Here is a 17,691-nt window from a genome sequence, read left to right on the forward strand (position 1 = left end):
CACAGCAACAGTTTCCAGAGCGGCTCCGTCCCTGGATGCTCTGCTAAGAGTGTGCCCTGGGACATGATCAAAATGCTGGCTTGGGGACTTCCCTGGTGGTCCAGTGGCTAAGACTCTGGGCTCCCAATGCAGGAGGCCCAGATTCGATCCCCAGTCAGGGAACTAGATCCTGCATGCTGCAACTAAGACCCAGCGCAGCCAAATAAATAAAAATACATATAAATAAAATATTTTTAAACAATACTGGCTTGGACACCATACCCAGAGAAACAGACCTCTGTTTCGGGGGCCCATTTGTTACAATAGTCTGTGCTGTGCTTAGTTGCTCAGTCGTGTCCGACTCTTTGCAATCCCACGAACGGTAGCCCACCAGGCTCCTCTGTCCACGGGGATTCTCCAAGCAAGAATACTGGAGTGGGTTACCATGCCCTCCTCCAGGGGATCTTCCCAACCCAGGGATCGAACCCAGGTCTCCCGCATCGGGAGCAGATTCTTTACCATCTGAGCCACCGGGGAAGCCCAAGAATACTGAAGTGGGTAGCCATCCCTTCTCCAAGGGGATCTTCCCGACCCAGGGATTGAACCATCATCTCTTACGTCTCCTGCATTGGCAGGCAGGTTCTTTACTACTAGTGCCACCTAAGGAAGCCCAGAATAGTTTAGAGTGCCCTAATTAACATGTTTCAGAATCAGGATCCCTCAGTAGTACCCAGAAGTCTGCCTTTTTAACAAGTTCCCCGGCTCGATTCTAGCCCGTTACAGTGTGACATGTGCCGGCTTCTAGGTCACCTTCTCCTCGCTGGCCACTCCTCACTGCCCCACCTCTCGGGCACCCAGACTGGTGCTGTACCTCTTCCCTCTTCCACCTACACTGTGAGGTCATCAGGGCTTCTGCCTCAGATGTCATCTAAGGCTGACAATTTCCTGGTTCCTATCTGCAGGCCGGGTCCCCATCCTGAATACGAGTCATCCCGACTGCCTACTCCAGAGCTCCACATTTATTCACTAAGCATCTCAAACGTGAGACATCCAGCCTTCCTCCTTCCAGCTGGCTCCTGCCACCACCTTCCCCCAGCTCAGTAAACGAGCACCACCAATCCCACTGAAGCTTGGATCAAGAGCTGTGAAGTGGCTCCTCCCACTCCCCATCTCTCACCACCAAATCCTATTGGCTGTTCCTCCAAACACATCTACGCACGTCTCACTACTGACGGCGTAACCGTCCGGGTCAAAGCCACCGTCATCCCCACTGGATACAGCCCTTGTCCCCTGGCTGGTCTCCTCCTCTGCGCCTGTCCCTTCACAGCGCGTTCACAACCCAGCAGTCAAACAGAGTCAGATATGTGTCCCTCCTCTGCCCCACGGACCCCATCTCACTCTGGGTGTGAGCCGGTGTCCTCAGAGGCCTGGGACCTGGTCTCCATTCATTTCCCAGGACACGCTCCAGTCGCAGGAGCCTGGCCCTCTCTTGACTGGCAGACGCGCCTCCTGCCTGCTGTCTCCCTGCTGGAATGCTCGCACCCCCGACCCCTGAATAGCTCATTCCTCACTTCCCTGCTCAAACGCGAGCTCACAGCCAAGGACTTCGCGACCCACCTGGAATCATAACGTCCCCAGCAGCCCCCTAGCCTGCTGCATTCCTCCCCAAAGCACTCATCACCCTGCAGCATGGTAGCCGCTTGCTTCTTCACTACCTTCCTGCCGGAATATAAGCTCCGTGCGGGCGGGAATGTTTCCTCTGCTTCCGGAGGTAAGCAATACCTAGAACTGGGCACGTGCTGGGGGGCGCTCAGTAAGAACTCACGGGAAGACTGAACAACAGCCTCAGAGTTTCCGGAGGAGACAGGACAGGCTCTGTCCCACTGAGCGAGCCTCCCAGGGCCTGACACTCCGTCTGAGTCCCGGTGGTCTACCGGTCACAGCTGGAGAAGGCAAAGCTGGCCGACGATGGGTACTTGGTGGGCGGTGGGGCAGCAGGCATGAGGAGGGGGCTGGAAGAGTGGGGCCTCAATGATGCTCGTCACTCCCACCAGCATGAAGCAGCCCCTGGGTGGGCAGACAGGTACGTGGGAAGGTGGGAAAATGCTGAGAAGGACGTTTTGTTCAAAAAACAGGTATGGGGTCCTCATGGAGGTGCCTCACAAGGTTCTAGAGATTCAAAATCGCGTTGGCGCGAGTCCTTCACCGGAGACTTCTTTCAGACGAGCAGGTCACAGGGCTCTGGGCCAGCTTGCCTTTCAGCTCCCTCTCTTGTTTCCAACATCTCTTTCAAACTTCTCTCCTCTACCCAGACCTCGACCACACCCACCTCATCTCACCAGGAAACTTCACTTCCTACTGCACAGAAAATAGAAGTCTTCCGACCAGAGCTACCTCCACTTCCTGCCACTGAGCAGGGCCTGCAGGCTCTGTCCCCCTGTGCGGGTGGAGGGGGGCTGCTCCGCGGCCCACACCCCCTCGCAGAGGTGACCTCTGCACCAGGCCAGGCTCTCTGCGTGCCCCAGCCTCCAGCCTCACCCCCTACAGCCTCTCCCTTTCAGCTGCCTTCTTCCTCAGCACTCACACAAGCATAAGTCTCTTCTAAGATGGGCAAGCCACCCTCCAAATTCCCACTCTTATATTTGCCTAAGAAGCTCGAGCTTGCCTTCCTCTCTCAGCCAAACCTCCTGACACACCCCTCCCGCCCCACCTCACGCAGCGGAGTGATCATCCCCACCGGCCTCTGGTCAAGCTGATCCGCCCGATCCTCAGCCCACTCGGGTCTGACTCACACCCCCACCAAGCACCCCATGCTGCTCTCACCCAGGGCCCAGGGACTTCTGGGTCACTTAAGCCAGTAGTCAATTTCCCATCTTTATCTCAGCTGGCTTCCCAGCTACATCAGATATTAGGGACCCCGACCCCCACCCCCACCCCAAACGCACACTTTAAAACACTCTTTCCCTTTAGCTTCCCCGAAACCACAGTGTCCTGCCATCAAAGACCATGAACAAACGAACCACTCCCCAGTGTCTCCACTGCGTCTGGACCCACCTGGCGTCTCCTTTTCAGTGTCTCACAGGCACTCCAGCGCCAGCCCACCCAAAATGGAACCGATGTCTCCTCTCTGCAGGGCTCCCTCTCCATGAAGGGCCACTTTTTATTCTGCCGTTGTCGCCAGACAACTGGAATCACCCCTGATAGCGTCTTCTCTCCTCCTCCAACACCCAGTTCACACTACCCTCCCGTCCGCACCGGTCTGCTATGGGCCTCCCCTCCTAAAGCTGGTCTCCCTACCCCACTCACTGCCCCAGGCATCCCCCACACAGCAGCCTGACTGGCCTTTGAAAAAGTCACGGTGTTTTTACTCCCACAGACTTTCCACCACCTCCCATCACTCTCACGGTTCCAAACCCTTCACTGAGCTAACCACGGTCCGCCCACTTCTCCAGAGCATCTCCCTCCCCACCCCTTATTCTCCAGGCTCTCTGGCTTTTTTTGCCACTCCTCACAGGAGTGGAGACCCTTCTTTCCTCCAGCCCTCATCCTAAAGCTGGTCTCCCTTCACTCAAGCTCTTGTCTCTGCTCTGGAAACATCCCCTCCCTGACCCCCACTCTCACTGAACTCAAGTCATTCAAGCCCAGCTTAAGCCTCACTATGCAGCTTAGCCTCACAGGCCCCCTCAGCCAGCTTGGCCCCCTTCTTCCTCAGCACAAGCCCATCATCACACTGTCCCTCTCCTTCATCGCACTTCTGAATACACTCATTTTAAATGCGATTATCTGTTCAACATCAATCTGCATCCACACATGGAAAGCAGGGCTGGGACTGTGTCTCGAGCAAGCACTCCAATATCTGAGTAAAGGAACAGCTGCCCCTTTGGGTGCCTGCAATGTGCTAGATGCTGTGGCTAGCTGCTTCCGTCGGGTTGTTGCACGTACTCTGCACAGCAGCCCCATGAAGGACGGGCACTAGTTTCATGACACATGCTCGCCTTTTACAGATCAGGTCCTGAAACTCAGGGCGCTCGAAGAGCATGATCAGGGTGACACAGCGGCCAATTGCCGGGCTGGGACTCAACCTCGGGCTTGTCTCCTAGCAAAGCCACTGCACTACACTTCCCTCCACGGCCTCCATGCTCACTCGCAGCCCTGGACAGAGCAGGCGCTCAACCAAGCAGAGTGGATACCCACCAAGTCATCTCACTTGATCCTCACAGTCACCCTGGAAATCTACAAACAAGAACTACAACTCTCCTTTTCCAAATGAGGAAAATGAAGTCTGCGGGATCCAAAGGGTCACCCAGCAGTAGGTGGCCATGTTGGGCTGGAACCCAGGTCTCCTGGCCCCTCACGTAGGGGGATTCTCTCTGTAGCGTAATTATAGTTGGGCACTGAGGTGGGATTAGTTAGAGACTGATGCTGAAGCTGAAACTCCAGTACTTTGGCCACCTGATGCAAAGAACTGACTCCTTGGAAGAAACCCTGATGCTGGGAAAGATTGAAGGCTGGAGGAGAAGCGGACAACAGAGGATGAGATGGTCAGATGGCATCACCTACTTGATGGACGTGAGTTTGAGTAAGCTCCGGGAGTTGGTGATGGACAGGGAAGCCTGGCACGCTACAGTCCATGAGGTCGCAAAGAGCTGGACACGACTGAGTGACTGAACCAACCGAGGTGGGATTATGCAGGGAAGCTGGGCAGAAAAGGGTTAAGATAGCACAGCTGCAACTGCCACCCCAGAGAGGTCTGCTTACAAGGACGGCCCTTGCATGATGTCTGGGAAAGTGGATTGGGGTGGGCTCTCCCCACCCTGAGTTGCTCCTTGTACCTAAACTGTGCAAACAATATGGTTTAGGCTGAACATCTGCTGTTTGTTTTTTTTTCCTGGAAGTCTGGGATTTTCGGTGTATGCTATGCAGAAGGTGCCTGTATGACCAGGCTCCAGTAAAAAGCCTCGATGCTGAGTCTCCAATGAGCTTTCCTGATAGACCACATTTCACAGGTGTTACCACAATTCAGTGCAGGATGAATTAAGCACATCCTGTGTGACTTCACTGGGGGAGGACACTTGGAAGCATGCACCTGGTCTCCTCCAGACTTTCTCCCAAGTGCCTTTTCCCTCTGCTGATTTTGTTTTGCATCCTTTACTGTGAAAAACCTTAGCTGCACGACTATTCGCTGAATCCTGGGAGTCCTCCTAGCAGATTATTGAACCTGGGCATGGTCTTGGGGGCCAGCCTTTCTAATGAGAAACAAATGTTGAGTTTCCTTTGAAAAGAGTGAAAGAGGCATGGAATAGTAGATTAAAACAGGAGGCATTCCAGGCAGGAGAAATGATATGAAGAAAGTTAGGAACAGATAAGTCAAGTATAGAAGGCTATCAACTACAAGCTGGTGCTTGCCAAGGGCATTTGCCATCTACCTCTACGGAGACTGAACCCTGTGCTGCTCCAGCTGTTGACCTTCACCTGCAGGCAGATCAGGGTGGAGAGTGAAGCACTCTTGTGTTCCAGGGAAAACTGGTGGAACAGAGCTTTTGTTGCTGTTCAGTCTCTAAGTCCCGTCTAACTCTTTGTGACCCCATGGACGGTAGTATGCCAGGCTTCCCTGTCCTTCACTATCTCCCAGAGTTGGCTCAAATTCATATCTTTTGAGTTGGTGATGCTATCTAACCACCTCATCCTCTGCCACCCCCTTCTCTTGCACTCAATCTTTCCCAGCATCAGGGTCTTTTTCCAATGAGTCAGTTCTTCACATCAAGTGGCCAAACTATTGGAGTTTCAGCTTCAGCATCAGTCCTTCCAATGAATGCTCAGGGCTGATTTCCTTTAGGATTGACTGGTTTGATCTCCCTGCAGTCCAAGGGATTCTCAAGAGTCTTCTGCAGCACCACAATTTGAAAGCATCAATTCTTTGGTGCTCCAGCCTTCTTTATGGTCCAACTCTCACATCTGTACATGACAACTGGAAAAACCATAGCTTTGACTAGATGAACCTTTGTTGGCAAAGTGATGACTTTGTTTTTTAATACATTGTCTAAGTTTGTCATAGCTTTCCTTCCAAGGAGCAAGTGTCTTTTGATTTTGTGGCTGCAGTCTCTGTCCACAGTGATTTTGGAGCCCAAGAAAATAAAGTCTGTCCCTGTTTCCACTGTTTTCCCTTCTATTTGCCATGAAGTGATGGGACCAGATGCCATGATCTTAGTTTTTTTTTTTTTTAGTTTTAATATTGAGTTTTAAACCCGTTTTTTTTCACCCTCCTCTCTCACCTTCATCAAGAGGGACTAAAGTTCCTCTTCTCTTTCTGCCATTAAAGTGGTATCATCTGCATATCTGAGGTTATTGGTATTCCTCCCAGCAATCTTCATTCCAGCTTGTGATTCATCCAGCTCAGCATCTCGCATGATATTCTCTGCATTTAAGTTAAATAAGCAGGGTGACAATATACAGCCTTGATGTACTCCTTTCCCAATTTGGGACCAATCTATTTGTTTCATGTCTGGATCTAACTGTTGCTTCTTGACCTACATTCAGGAGGCAGGTAAGGTGGTTTGGTATTCCCATCACTTTAAGAATTTTCCACAGTTTGTTGTGACCCACACAGTCAAAGGCTTTAGTGTAGTCAATGAAGCAGAAGTACATGTTTTTCTGGGAATCCCTTGCTATCTACAATCCAATAAATGTTGGCAATTTGATCTCTGGTTCCTCTGCCTTTTCTAAACCCAGCTTGTACATCTGGAAGTTCTCTGTTCACATACTGCTGAAACCTAGCTTGAAGGATTTTGAGCATAACCTTACTAGCATGCAAAATGAAAGCAACTGAATGATAATTTGAATGTTCTTTGGCATTGCCCTTCTTTGGAAGTGGAATGAAAACCAACCTTTTCCAGTCTTGTGGCCACTGCTGACTATCCCAAATTTGCTGGCATATTGAGTGCAATATTTCAACAGATTCATCTTTTAGGATTTTAAATAGCTCAGCTGGAATTCCATCACCTCCACTAGCTATATTTGTAGTAATGCTTCCTAAAGCCCACTTGACTTCACACTCCAGGACATCTGGCTCTAGGTGAGTGATCACACCATCGTGGTTATCCGGGTCATTAAGACCTTTTTCATATAGCTTTTCTGTGTATTCTTGCCACCTCTTCTTAATCTCTTATGCTTATGTTAGGTTCATATCATCTCTGTCCTTTATTGTGCCCATCCTTACATGAAACGTTCCCTTGATATCTCCAATTTTCTTGAAGACATCTCGAGTCTTTCCCATTCTATTGTTTCCTCTATTTCTTTGTATTGTTCATTTGTGAAGGCTTTCTTATCTTTTCTTCCTATTGTCTGGAACTCTGCATTCAGTTGGGTATATCTTTCCTTTTCTCCCTTGCTTTTTGCTTCTCTTCTTTTCTCAGCTATTTGTAAAGCCTCCTCAGACAATCACTTTGCCTTCTTGCATTTCTTTTTCTTTGGGATGGTTTTGGGAACAGGTCTTTAGATAGATATTTTCAGGAACTGATTTCATAATCCTAAATCCCTGGTTCTCTTCATAGCTGGAAAAGCACCAAATCCCTTCATGATGACAACTCCTTGTGACTAGCAGAAAACCTCTTGTAAATATTTGATTGCACTGAACTTCCCCTTCACCAGAATCTTATACATTGACCTCCCCCCACTACCTCTTTGCAGCAGCCTCTCAGAACTATCCGAGGTGCTATCTCCCAGGCTGCAGTCCTCAATTTGCCCCAAATAAAAGGGAACTCACAACTCTCTGGTTGTGCATCTTTTTTTTAGTCGACAAGGCCCTGCAGCTGTTCAACACAGCATAACCAGAGTTGAACCCAGCATTATAGTCACAGGGTGGAAGAGATAGGGGCTACAGAAGTCACACTTGTTAGAAAGATCCGGTGTCAGTGAACCACTGAATTCACATATATGGAACTTCTGTCAGCATCAAGGAAAGATTGAAAGAATGCACCGTCTGCCCATCCAAAGCAAATCCATGGCACTGGACATTTTTGAGGAAGGTCTGTGGGAATGCTATGGAGAGGCTGAAGCAAATTCCAAATTATTGGTGTTTCTCTATAACAACTACCTCAGTATCAATCCATTCTAGAATAATCTACTTTCCATCCATTAAGAACAACTATTCACCTGGCTCCCCAGGTGGTTTGGTGGTAAAGAATCTGCCTGCCGATGCAGCAGATGCAGGAGATGGAGACAAGGGTTCAATCCCTGGGTTGGGAAGATCTCCAGGAGGAGGAAATGGCAACTGACTCCAGTATCCTTGCCTGAGAAATTCCACGGAGAGAGGAGCCTGGAGGGCTACAGTCCATGGGGTCGCACACACACATTCCTTCCTGCGTCCTTCAGAAACGCCTTTGCCCTCGGCCCAGCATTCCCCGCCCTCCTCCCAGCTATCCATCCTCCCATTCCTCAGGAGGGGCTTCCTGGAATGATCCCACCAGCTGCTCAGTCATCTACTTAGCACTCAAGCCTTCACTTTTTTGCCTTGAACCCAGGGAAGCATGGGACGTTATCTTAGGTTGTATCAGGGATACCTGCCCAGTCTCTTCTTCAGAGTCCCCACATCCTGAAGGCAAAAGACAGACTTTCATGACTAGTTCAGCTTAACTCCACGCCCACCCCCACCTCCATCCTCCAGCATCAAGGGCTCCTCTAATGGAGGCTCAGGGCACAGACGGGGGTGTCCCGAGCCACCCCCTTAGGAAGGGAGCATGAAGACAGCTCCGGCTGGCAGCTTTGCCCCAAGTCGACTCACTCCTCATTCTGCTCTAACCTCACGGTTGATTCCACCAAAGTGACGGCTCTGTTCCTGGTGACCAAGCCAGTACCTGTATTTGGCTTCCCAAATCCATTTTATTTCTTCTGCTGGGCCCCCGTGCTGCCTCACTGCCCAGCACTATTATTCCTCCAAGGTTGCACTGCTCTGCCCACGAATCTTTCTCAGGAATGGAAATCTCCCTGTGACACCCACCCCCTGGAGCTGGGCCTACTTTTATCTGGGGTTGTCAGCCGCACTCTCTGCCCTCTGCCTGCTGTGGGCTCAGCCCAACTTATCCGCACCATGCCCTGCCCCAGGCCAGTTCACCTACTCTGCCCTTGAGGTTGGCCTGGCCTAGAGATTACAGAGTGGAAGCAGTAGGCTAGTTTAGATGATGGTCTACCCTGGTATGTGGCAGGTCTTGTGCTTGTGGGGTTTTAATTTAAATTTGAATGCTTTCAGGCTAGACTAACATTTTCTACCTCCCCAGAGACCCCACAAACCCCTATGCTGTCAAAAACATAAAAGAAGAAAACCAGCTTCATTGAATACTTGCCAGACACTAGGCTCTGTGTATATAATTGGCTCATTTAATCCTTCCAGCAACCCCAAGTGAATGACATTACTATCTCTGTTTACCCGTGGGGATACAGAAGCTCATGGAAGCCGGGCAACTTGCCCTAACCATACAACGACAACCGGCAAGTCATAAATAACAGATCTTAAGTCCACACTTTCACCACGCCATGAGTGGAAGGAGTAGGTCTTGATTAGACTCTGCAGTAAGGAGGCCCCGCTGCAGCAGTGTGGAGAGAAGAGCGAGGAGCAGGAAAGTGAGTGAACGGACAGCTCAGGTCGTACCGGAAGGAGGGGGCTGGACTGGGGACTCAGGCAGCAGCCCTGGGGAAAGACAGCAGATCGGGACCGGCTGGAGACAGGACAGAGGTGACGAGGACACAGCAGGGATGTCTGCCAGGCTCAGGGAGAATGTGGAGGAAGGGGCGGCTTGGGTCGAGTGTCTAAGGGGCTCCTGGGAAAGTGAAAGTCGCTCAGTCGTGTCTGACTCTTTGCGACCCCGTGGACTATACAGCCCGTGGAGTTCTCCAGGCCAGAATATTGGAGAGGGGAGCCTTTCCCCTCCTCCAGGGGATCTTCCCAACCCAGGGATCAAACCCAGGTCTCTGCATTGCTGGCAGATTCTTTACCAGCTGAGCCACAAGGGAAACACAAAGGGCTCCTGAAACATCACAAATTGAACTAGCTAAGAATAGAGCTGGTTGAGAGGCAGCGAGTTGATCAGCCTTTCCCTACGGAGTGCTGGTTAACTTTGGCTGCACTGCAGGGCTCCAGGTGAGTCCGAGGACATAGCCATGGCCCTGCTCAGGGCGGGAAGAGGACGAGGAGCTCCAGGCCAAGGAAGGAAACATCCGTGGGGACGGTGCGGCCCCGTTCCAGGAGCTGAGCAGCAGCTGCAGAGCAGGCTGGCGACTGAGGATTAGCAGCCCTGGAAGCCTGCAAAGGACAACTTGGGCAGCTGGGCAGGTGCACAGAGCCGACTAGGAAGAGAATGCCAAGGGCAAGGGCGAGTGCCGGCTGCTCTTTCTAGAAGCTGGTTGGTGAAAGGGTGAGGAAGCGTGGCGTCTTATTTAACAGAGACGGAGCATGTGGAGGAGAGAAAGGAGTCAGTGGCCAGGGAATTAAGAAGGGTCTGTCTCTATCGCCGAGAGAGGCAAGGGCGGGATCGGGGTGTAGATGGAGAAGGTGCCCTCCTGCTGGTCAAGAAAGCTCCTTTTCCTCCAGAGAGAAAAAAGAAAAGCTGTAGGGGAAACCTCAGGGATGCTTGGACTTGGAGAGGAGGGGTGGTGATGGAACCCGGGTCAAGAAAAAAAGGCGTGAGGCTCTCCTGCGAGAAGTGAGGCGGGTACTCCTTCCCGCAAACGCTAACCCTGGGGCAGGGCGCTCACTGGGTTTCCTCAGTCACCTCCGGGGCCACAGGGCTTGCTTGCACCAACACTCGGCTGCATGCTGTTCTCTCTACAGCCCTGTCTCAGCCTGTATGTACCACCGCCGGCCTCCAGGTGACAATGGGCAGAAAGTACTTATCACTGTCACCGCAAAGGGACTTTGAATTTTTCTATGAGAACCGCTTGGTGTTTTCACTTTTATTTTCCCCCTGGCCCTCCAGCCCACTTCCTCATAAGACAGGGCCTGCTGGGGACCCTAGAGGAACGGCTGCTGTCTGGCCCTCCAAACGCAGTTTCACTCTGAGCAAAGCAGCAAACGCTGTAGCTTGGCTCTGGCCTCAGCAGCCCTGGGGGTGACTTCTGCCCTGCAGCTTGTTCCTCGAGACACACACACACATGCGCACACGCACACACACACCCCACCTACAACACTGCTGGGGTGACAGCTCCTGCCCCAGAAGAATGTCGGGAAAAGTCACCATCTGAACAGGTACCGCTGTTGAGAGGAGGCCTCAGTCGCTGCCCTCCTCCCCCTGGTCTCCTGACTCTTATTAAAGAACCCGGATGGGTAACAGAGGTGTCAGGCAACCTTTGATAAACGCCCTTCGGGTCCCCCTACCCTCCCGGCCAGAATCCTGGTTTCCTCTAGCTACAAAACTATCAGCACTCATAAACTGGAGTCAGAAGACATGGGCTGGGGTCCTGGCCGCTCCCCATGTGCTGTGAGATGCTTGAAGTCACATCCGAGGCCCAGTTTGCAGCCCGATAACGTGCAAGAACAGCAGCTGCCTCTCTCTGCTCTCGGGGAGGCGGTGAGAAGTTCAGCAGGTGAGACAAGCTATTTGTCAACTGGACGGCGCTATGCTGACTTCAGGGTGCAGATGAGCCCTGCTGGCAGCGTGGTGTCTCCAGAGCCCCACCCAGGATGCATTTCCCAGCCATCAGGCCCCGGCAGCGTGAAGCCCAAGGGAGACACACTTCCAGGGAATTCAACAACAGTATCTGTTCAGTCCTCCTCTGTGCCAGACACCAGCCTCCAAACAAGACCAGACATGGTCTCACCCTGAGTTTTGCGAGCGGAGGTGGAACTAACACGGGGGTGTCTGTTCATGCCATGGCCAGGGTCTCCAGGAGAACTTGCTCTGGGTTACTGGGAACAGATCATCCAGGCATGATCAGAGTCTGAGTCTGCTCGTTAGCTGCTCAGTCATGTCTGACTCCTTGCCTGCCAGGCTCCTCTGTCCCTGGGATTCTCCAGGCAAGAATACTGGAGTGGGTGGCCTTCCCTTCTCCAGAATATCCTCCGAAACCAGAGATTGAACCTGGGCCTCCTGCACTACACGAAGATTCTTAGCCATCTGAGCCAACAGGGACGCCCCAGTGGCCCAGCAGTAAAGAATCCACCTACAATGCAGGAGACTTGGGTAGATGTGGGTTTGATCCCTGGGCTGGGAAGATCCTCTGGAGGAGGAAATGGCAACCCACTCCAGTATTCTTGCCTGGAGAATCCCAGGGACAGAGGAGCCTGGCAGGCTACAGTCCACAGGCTACAATCGCAAAGAGTCAGAGGCAGCCAAGCACAGCAGGCACGCAGGCACGTCCCCTTTCCACCCCTCACTGAGCCGGAGGTGGGCGGATGCAGCTCTGAGAAACCACGGTGAGGGGCCCGGGGCAGAGGAAGCACAGTCCTCGGAGACCCAGGCCTGGCCCAGCAGAGGTGCCCAAAGGGTTATTTCACTCTCAGTGCTTCACCCTCCCCATCCGGGCCATGTGGACAATAATCCTGCTTTGGCCTGACTCTCAAGGGTATCGTGGAGGACAAAGTGAGAACAAAATGACCAGAGCAATGGGGAAAATGCTTTGAAAGGGGAAGGGCTTTATGAACAAGGCTTTAATATTTTCTTCTTCAGAGTCCTCTCCAGTAAAGCTGAGATAATCACAGGAGGTCTGTTTCCCAGGCTAGCCTGATGGGACTGACTCAGAGACATCCAGCCCCCTCGCTCTGCAATTATTCCAGTGGCAACAGCGAGTACTTCCAGTGGATGGGACCCCATCGCCTTTCCATAGTTTTTCCACTACTCTGCCACGCAGGGCTGGTGGATGACGCGTGCGGACCAATGGAAACCCTGCTTGTCCTCAGACCTCAGCCCAGAGGACCCGAGAAAGTCACCCCCTCCACCACCACCCCTCTGGCAGGGCTTCCACAGTTTGGCTCAGACAGAAGGCTTTCCTCTCCCGGTGTCCAGAACCCAGGGACAGAGATTCCAGCATCTGAGGGTCAGCCCATTCCACCGAGTCCAAAACAAGAACCAAAACAGCAACAACCACCACCTTGATAAAGGCTGGACATTTCCTGCCTCCAACACACCTTCATCTCTTCTGCAGCAACGTCTGTCTCTCTTGTTCAAATTGGAGTTGGAGGTGGGAGTGTTCAGATGGTCAGGTTTTCACCCAAACCATCAATTGCGCTAACACCCCTGTCTTCAGCTGTGTTTGGGGAAGGGAGGGCAGGTGGCTTGTATGCTGCATTTGAGAGGTTCTAGCCCAGGCTTTCCCTGCCTAAAATTATCTCACTCCTCTCCCCCAGAACTGTTCTATACCCAGAAGCACTTCAACCAATTTCTTTGCATTTTATGTCTCCTTTTGAAATGCAAGTATGTCTGAAAGTATGTATTCCACTGGTTCTTGCCCACTTCTCACCCAGCACCGGTGCCCAATAAATATTTACTGAATTCAGTTGGTTACTAGAGGCCTGTCCGGAAGGAACACGGGTCAGTGCCCGGGGCTGTGGAGGGTGGGGTGCGCAGGGGACAGTCCCGGCAGGGAGCCACTCCTCGTTTCAGCAACCCCACCGCCAGCGCACAGCAGCCCAGCCTGTCACTGCGAGGTAACTGACTTCTGATGAAAGTAAATCTGAAATAGCCAAATATGGAAACTGCAGGAGGGGGCAGAAACAGCCGAGAGAGTCAGAGGAGACGCCCTGGGGGTTAGTAGCAAGAGCCGTGGCCCCAGATTTCACTGAGAATTCTCAGAACTGCCAAAACCCTGCAGAGCAGTAACCAGGGCGAGGCCATTTGCTGTGGAGAGCCCAGTTTCCACCAATTCTCTGGGTGTTCCCTGGGCAACTCGTTCCTACCTGAGTCTTGGTTTCCTGCAAGACCCCCTTTGAGCTCTCCTTGGCTGGGGGTGAGGGTGGTTCTAAATGAGCAGGCCCAGTCGAACGGCTCTCCTGAGGTTCCATGCATGCCAATATTTAAGCTTCATTCTAGAATATTCTGGCTGAAGAGTCGTGGAAAAGTGGAAAGAGGGGATGCCTCAGGGCGCGATGGGGGAAGCCAGGGGTTTGCAGGCGCGCGTGCCAGGGACGCCTAAAGTCCTTCCCCGGCCCGCGCACCCCGACCTGCCTCTGGTCCCCGGAGCGGACACCCGCGCCCTGGAGGCGCTCCCCAGCTCGGGACCCCCAGTCTCCATCCTCGGCACACCCCTTCTCTGCTCAGAAAACTCGCTCCGGGCTCCGGAACCCAACCGCCCCCCCCATACACACCGTACCCACTCGCCCGCATCAGGGGCCACCTGCCCCGCCGGCTTCTCCCGACCCGGGGTCCGGGCCCCGGGGCCTCCTCGCGCGCACCTCCGGGCCGTCGGGGACTCGCCGGGCGCGAGCGGGGGACGGGCGGCCGGGCCGGGCTGCGGGGAGGCAGCAGCGGGGCTCCTGCCGCCGACGTGCTTTCGGTTTCAAAGTCAACGCGACGCGCTGAGAAGCGGTGCTCCGTGACCTCCCTCCGGCCCCACGCGGCGACCCACCCGGGCTCACCTGGGCTCGGCGCGCGGGCGCTCGGCGGGCGCCGGGCTGCTCCGAGGCAGCGGCGGCGAAGCAGGCGCTCGGCTCTCAGCCCCCGGGCCCGGGCGCCGAGCCCCGCCCGCCGAGGAGTGGGGGCGGGCCGGGCCCCGGAGAGGCGGGGCCTGGGGGGCCGGGGAGCGAGCGCCGGGAGGGGCGCGCCGGGGCGGACGCGCAGGCAGGTGCCGGCGGGATGCCGAGAGACCGGTAGAAAGCCGGCCAGTTGGAAACCTAACCGACCCTCCCTCGAACCTTGGGTATCTGCAAAGAAAAATCATCTCTGATTTCCCTGGGTGCATTGAGGGAAAACCAGGCTCAGCCAGTCCTTTCATGGTTTGACGCAATGGCAACCCACTCCAGTCCTCTTGCCTGGAAAATTCCATGGACGGAGGAGCCCGGTAGGCTACAGCCCATGGGGTCGCAGAGTCGGACACTACTGACAGACTTCCCTTTCCTTTCCTTTCCTGAAAATGTGTTAGTCGCTCAGTCGTGTCCCACTCTTTGGGACCCCACAAACTATAGCCTGCCAGGCTCCTCTGTCCGTGGGATTTTCCAGGCAAGAATACTGGAGTGGGTTGCCATTCCCTTCTCCAAGAGAATCTTCCCAGCCTAGGGATCAAACCCGGGTGTCCTGCGTTGCAGGTAGATTCTTTAACATCTCAGCCACCAGGTCTGGTTCAAATCAAGCCCTCCTGACCTTCCTTCACAGCAGGACCAATTTGCCAGCCCCCTCCTTACTGGCTCAGCAATCCCTTAGAGTTGTAGGGCTTGTCATTGTACCTAGGACTCTCCAGACACCTGCTTTGATCTTAAAAACCCTGTGATGTAGACCTGGGCATCCCCATTGTACACATGAGCCACCCGATGCCCAGAGAGGTGACATGAAGTGATGTGCCCAAGGTGTGACACCCAGCAAGTGCCAGAGCTTCCTCTTGAATCCAGGTCTCCCTACTCCCAAATATTGGACTCTTTCTTACACCACTTCTCTCCATGAGTATATGTTCTAACTGATATTTGTATTCCACATAAATCTCCTTTGTAGAAGTTTGATGGAGCATGAAGATCATGGATTTTAGAATATAATGGGCCAAAATTCCAATTCCAGTTCCTTCACTTTCAGTTAGGCAACCTTGGGAAAGTTACTTAACTGCCTGGGCTTCAATTACTCGTCAAACAGGGTTAATAATAACATACAGCATTCCGATGTGCACAGGAGCCAGGCAGGAAACACAGGAGAGAGGTGAAAGGTGTGGTCACTGGGAAGGCGAGGGACACTGCTGCACCGAAGGCCATGTGTGGAGTCCAGGGGAGCAGCCAGGCTCCCTGCCAGCCTGTCCTTATCTGATTGCTTCTTTTTCAACAAGAGCCAGAAATCCAGATTCAAGCCTCTTGGTTGGTAAGTCAGATTAACGATTTCATGGAGAGATAGGGCCTGTGGTCACCTTCTCTTACAGTTGCCTACAGGCACCTCCTTTCTCATCGTCCGCCCCTTACCCCCACGCTCCCCAGCATGCTTACAGATCAATATGTTTTTGTAAGGTTATATCTTACACTGGCTAAAAACACAGTGTCTTGAATGTGTGTATGCAGGTAGGCTCAGGGCCCTGGTACTGTTACTAAATATGATTCAATTGTCTCTCTCTATCCCTCTTGCCCGTCAATTGAATAAAGCAGCCTATTTGTCTCAAGAACGATATCCAAGCTTTCAATATGATGAGATCAGATTCTGGGATAGAAAGTGAATCTTTGAGTGGTGGGAAGGGCTGGGAGTCTCAGTGGGAAGACGGAGGAATTTCAGATAGGTGGTGGTCAGAAGTCAAGAACAAGTTACCAGTTCCCTTTGTTGATCACAGAGCCCTGGGCAAGGTGTCTGAGAGAACAGAGAAAACCAGTCCTGGGACCTAGCTGATGAAGGAGACGTTCTCTCCCTCCTCAAGGACCTTGAAGATGGATGGGAAGAAGAGGACATAAATACACATTAAATCATAGAAACACACATTAAACATTAGCAGATGATAGCTCATATTAAACAGCTACTGTGCTCAGTATTTTATCTATATTTACTCATTTAATCATCAGCCCTCTTTTACAGTTTGAAAAGCTCATCTCTTGAACCCTTTGCCTCAAATTGTAAAATTCTTAGTTTGGGGGAGGTGGGATTTGAATATGGGCAGTCTGGTTCTTGTGGACTTTTGGCTCAGATGGTAAAGAATCCGTCTGCAATGCAGGAGACCTGGGTTCGATCCCTGGGTTGGGAAGATCCCCTGGAGAAGGGAATAGCTACCCACTCCAGTATTCTGGCCTGGAGAATCCCATGGGCAGAGAAGCCTGGTAGGCTGCAGTCCATGGGGTTGCAAAGAGGCGGACACGACTGAGTGACTTTCACTTCACTTCAGTCACTCCACCACATTGCCCCTCAAAAAAGTGGTTGATGTGACATCAGACAAAACACTTGAGAAGGAGATGAATTTTAGCGGTTTTAGTGTTCTCGAAATATTTGCAGTATTCTAAACAGAATCCAGTTTTCAAGCTAAATTCATCTACAAAAATAAGGGCAGGATTGGTCTATACACTAAATTTTTGCACAGAAGGGATAAACTTTTAATCTGGGTAGGTTCTGAACACTCTAAGATTACCTCCCGACTTCAGACCTGGCCTTCAGCTGTTTAATTTGCCGGGTAAATTGATAAGGATGAGGGATGGCAGCCTTGGCGGTCAACGGAATGAGGATGGTGATGGAGGGGAGAGGGCGCCACCTACTGGAATGATGGATGGATGCATTATTTTCCTCAGGCTGCCCCTTTCTGCAGAGGGATCAATATCGTGGGTTAGCTAGAGTAGGGTAAAATGTCATATTTTCTATCATGGAGAGATCGGTAAGATAAGGAGTAAAAATCCTCTCCTTGGGCCGTAGATTGCACGTCTGACATCATTTGCAAGTTACAATGGAAAGTTCTTGCCCGCAATGGAACCACACGTGGAAAGCGTGATAGAGCAGCAAAACACCTCCCAGGCAAAAAGCAAAACCGCAGGGTCCTAAGCACATAGAATGCTTCCCTGCTCTTTAAACAAGTCCTGCCTTGAGACAATAAGTGAATGCATGCCTGTGGATTTCCTGTATTTAATTC

General features: G+C 52.3%; 1 protein-coding gene across 1 annotated transcript in view; it reads right to left on the reverse strand.

The window, feature by feature from the left end:
- Window positions 1-14,663, reverse strand: part of TRAF5 (TNF receptor associated factor 5) — a 44,898-nt gene extending 30,235 nt beyond the window's left edge. The window contains exon 1 of the mRNA XM_065936260.1: window positions 14,540-14,663. The gene's annotated coding sequence lies outside the window, so the exon portion shown is untranslated. The remainder of the gene's footprint in view (window positions 1-14,539) is intronic.
- Window positions 14,664-17,691: the final 3,028 nt, after the last annotated feature.

Source organism: Muntiacus reevesi, chromosome 5 (genome assembly GCF_963930625.1).
Source record: "Muntiacus reevesi chromosome 5, mMunRee1.1, whole genome shotgun sequence".
Lineage (NCBI taxonomy): Eukaryota > Metazoa > Chordata > Mammalia > Artiodactyla > Cervidae > Muntiacus > Muntiacus reevesi.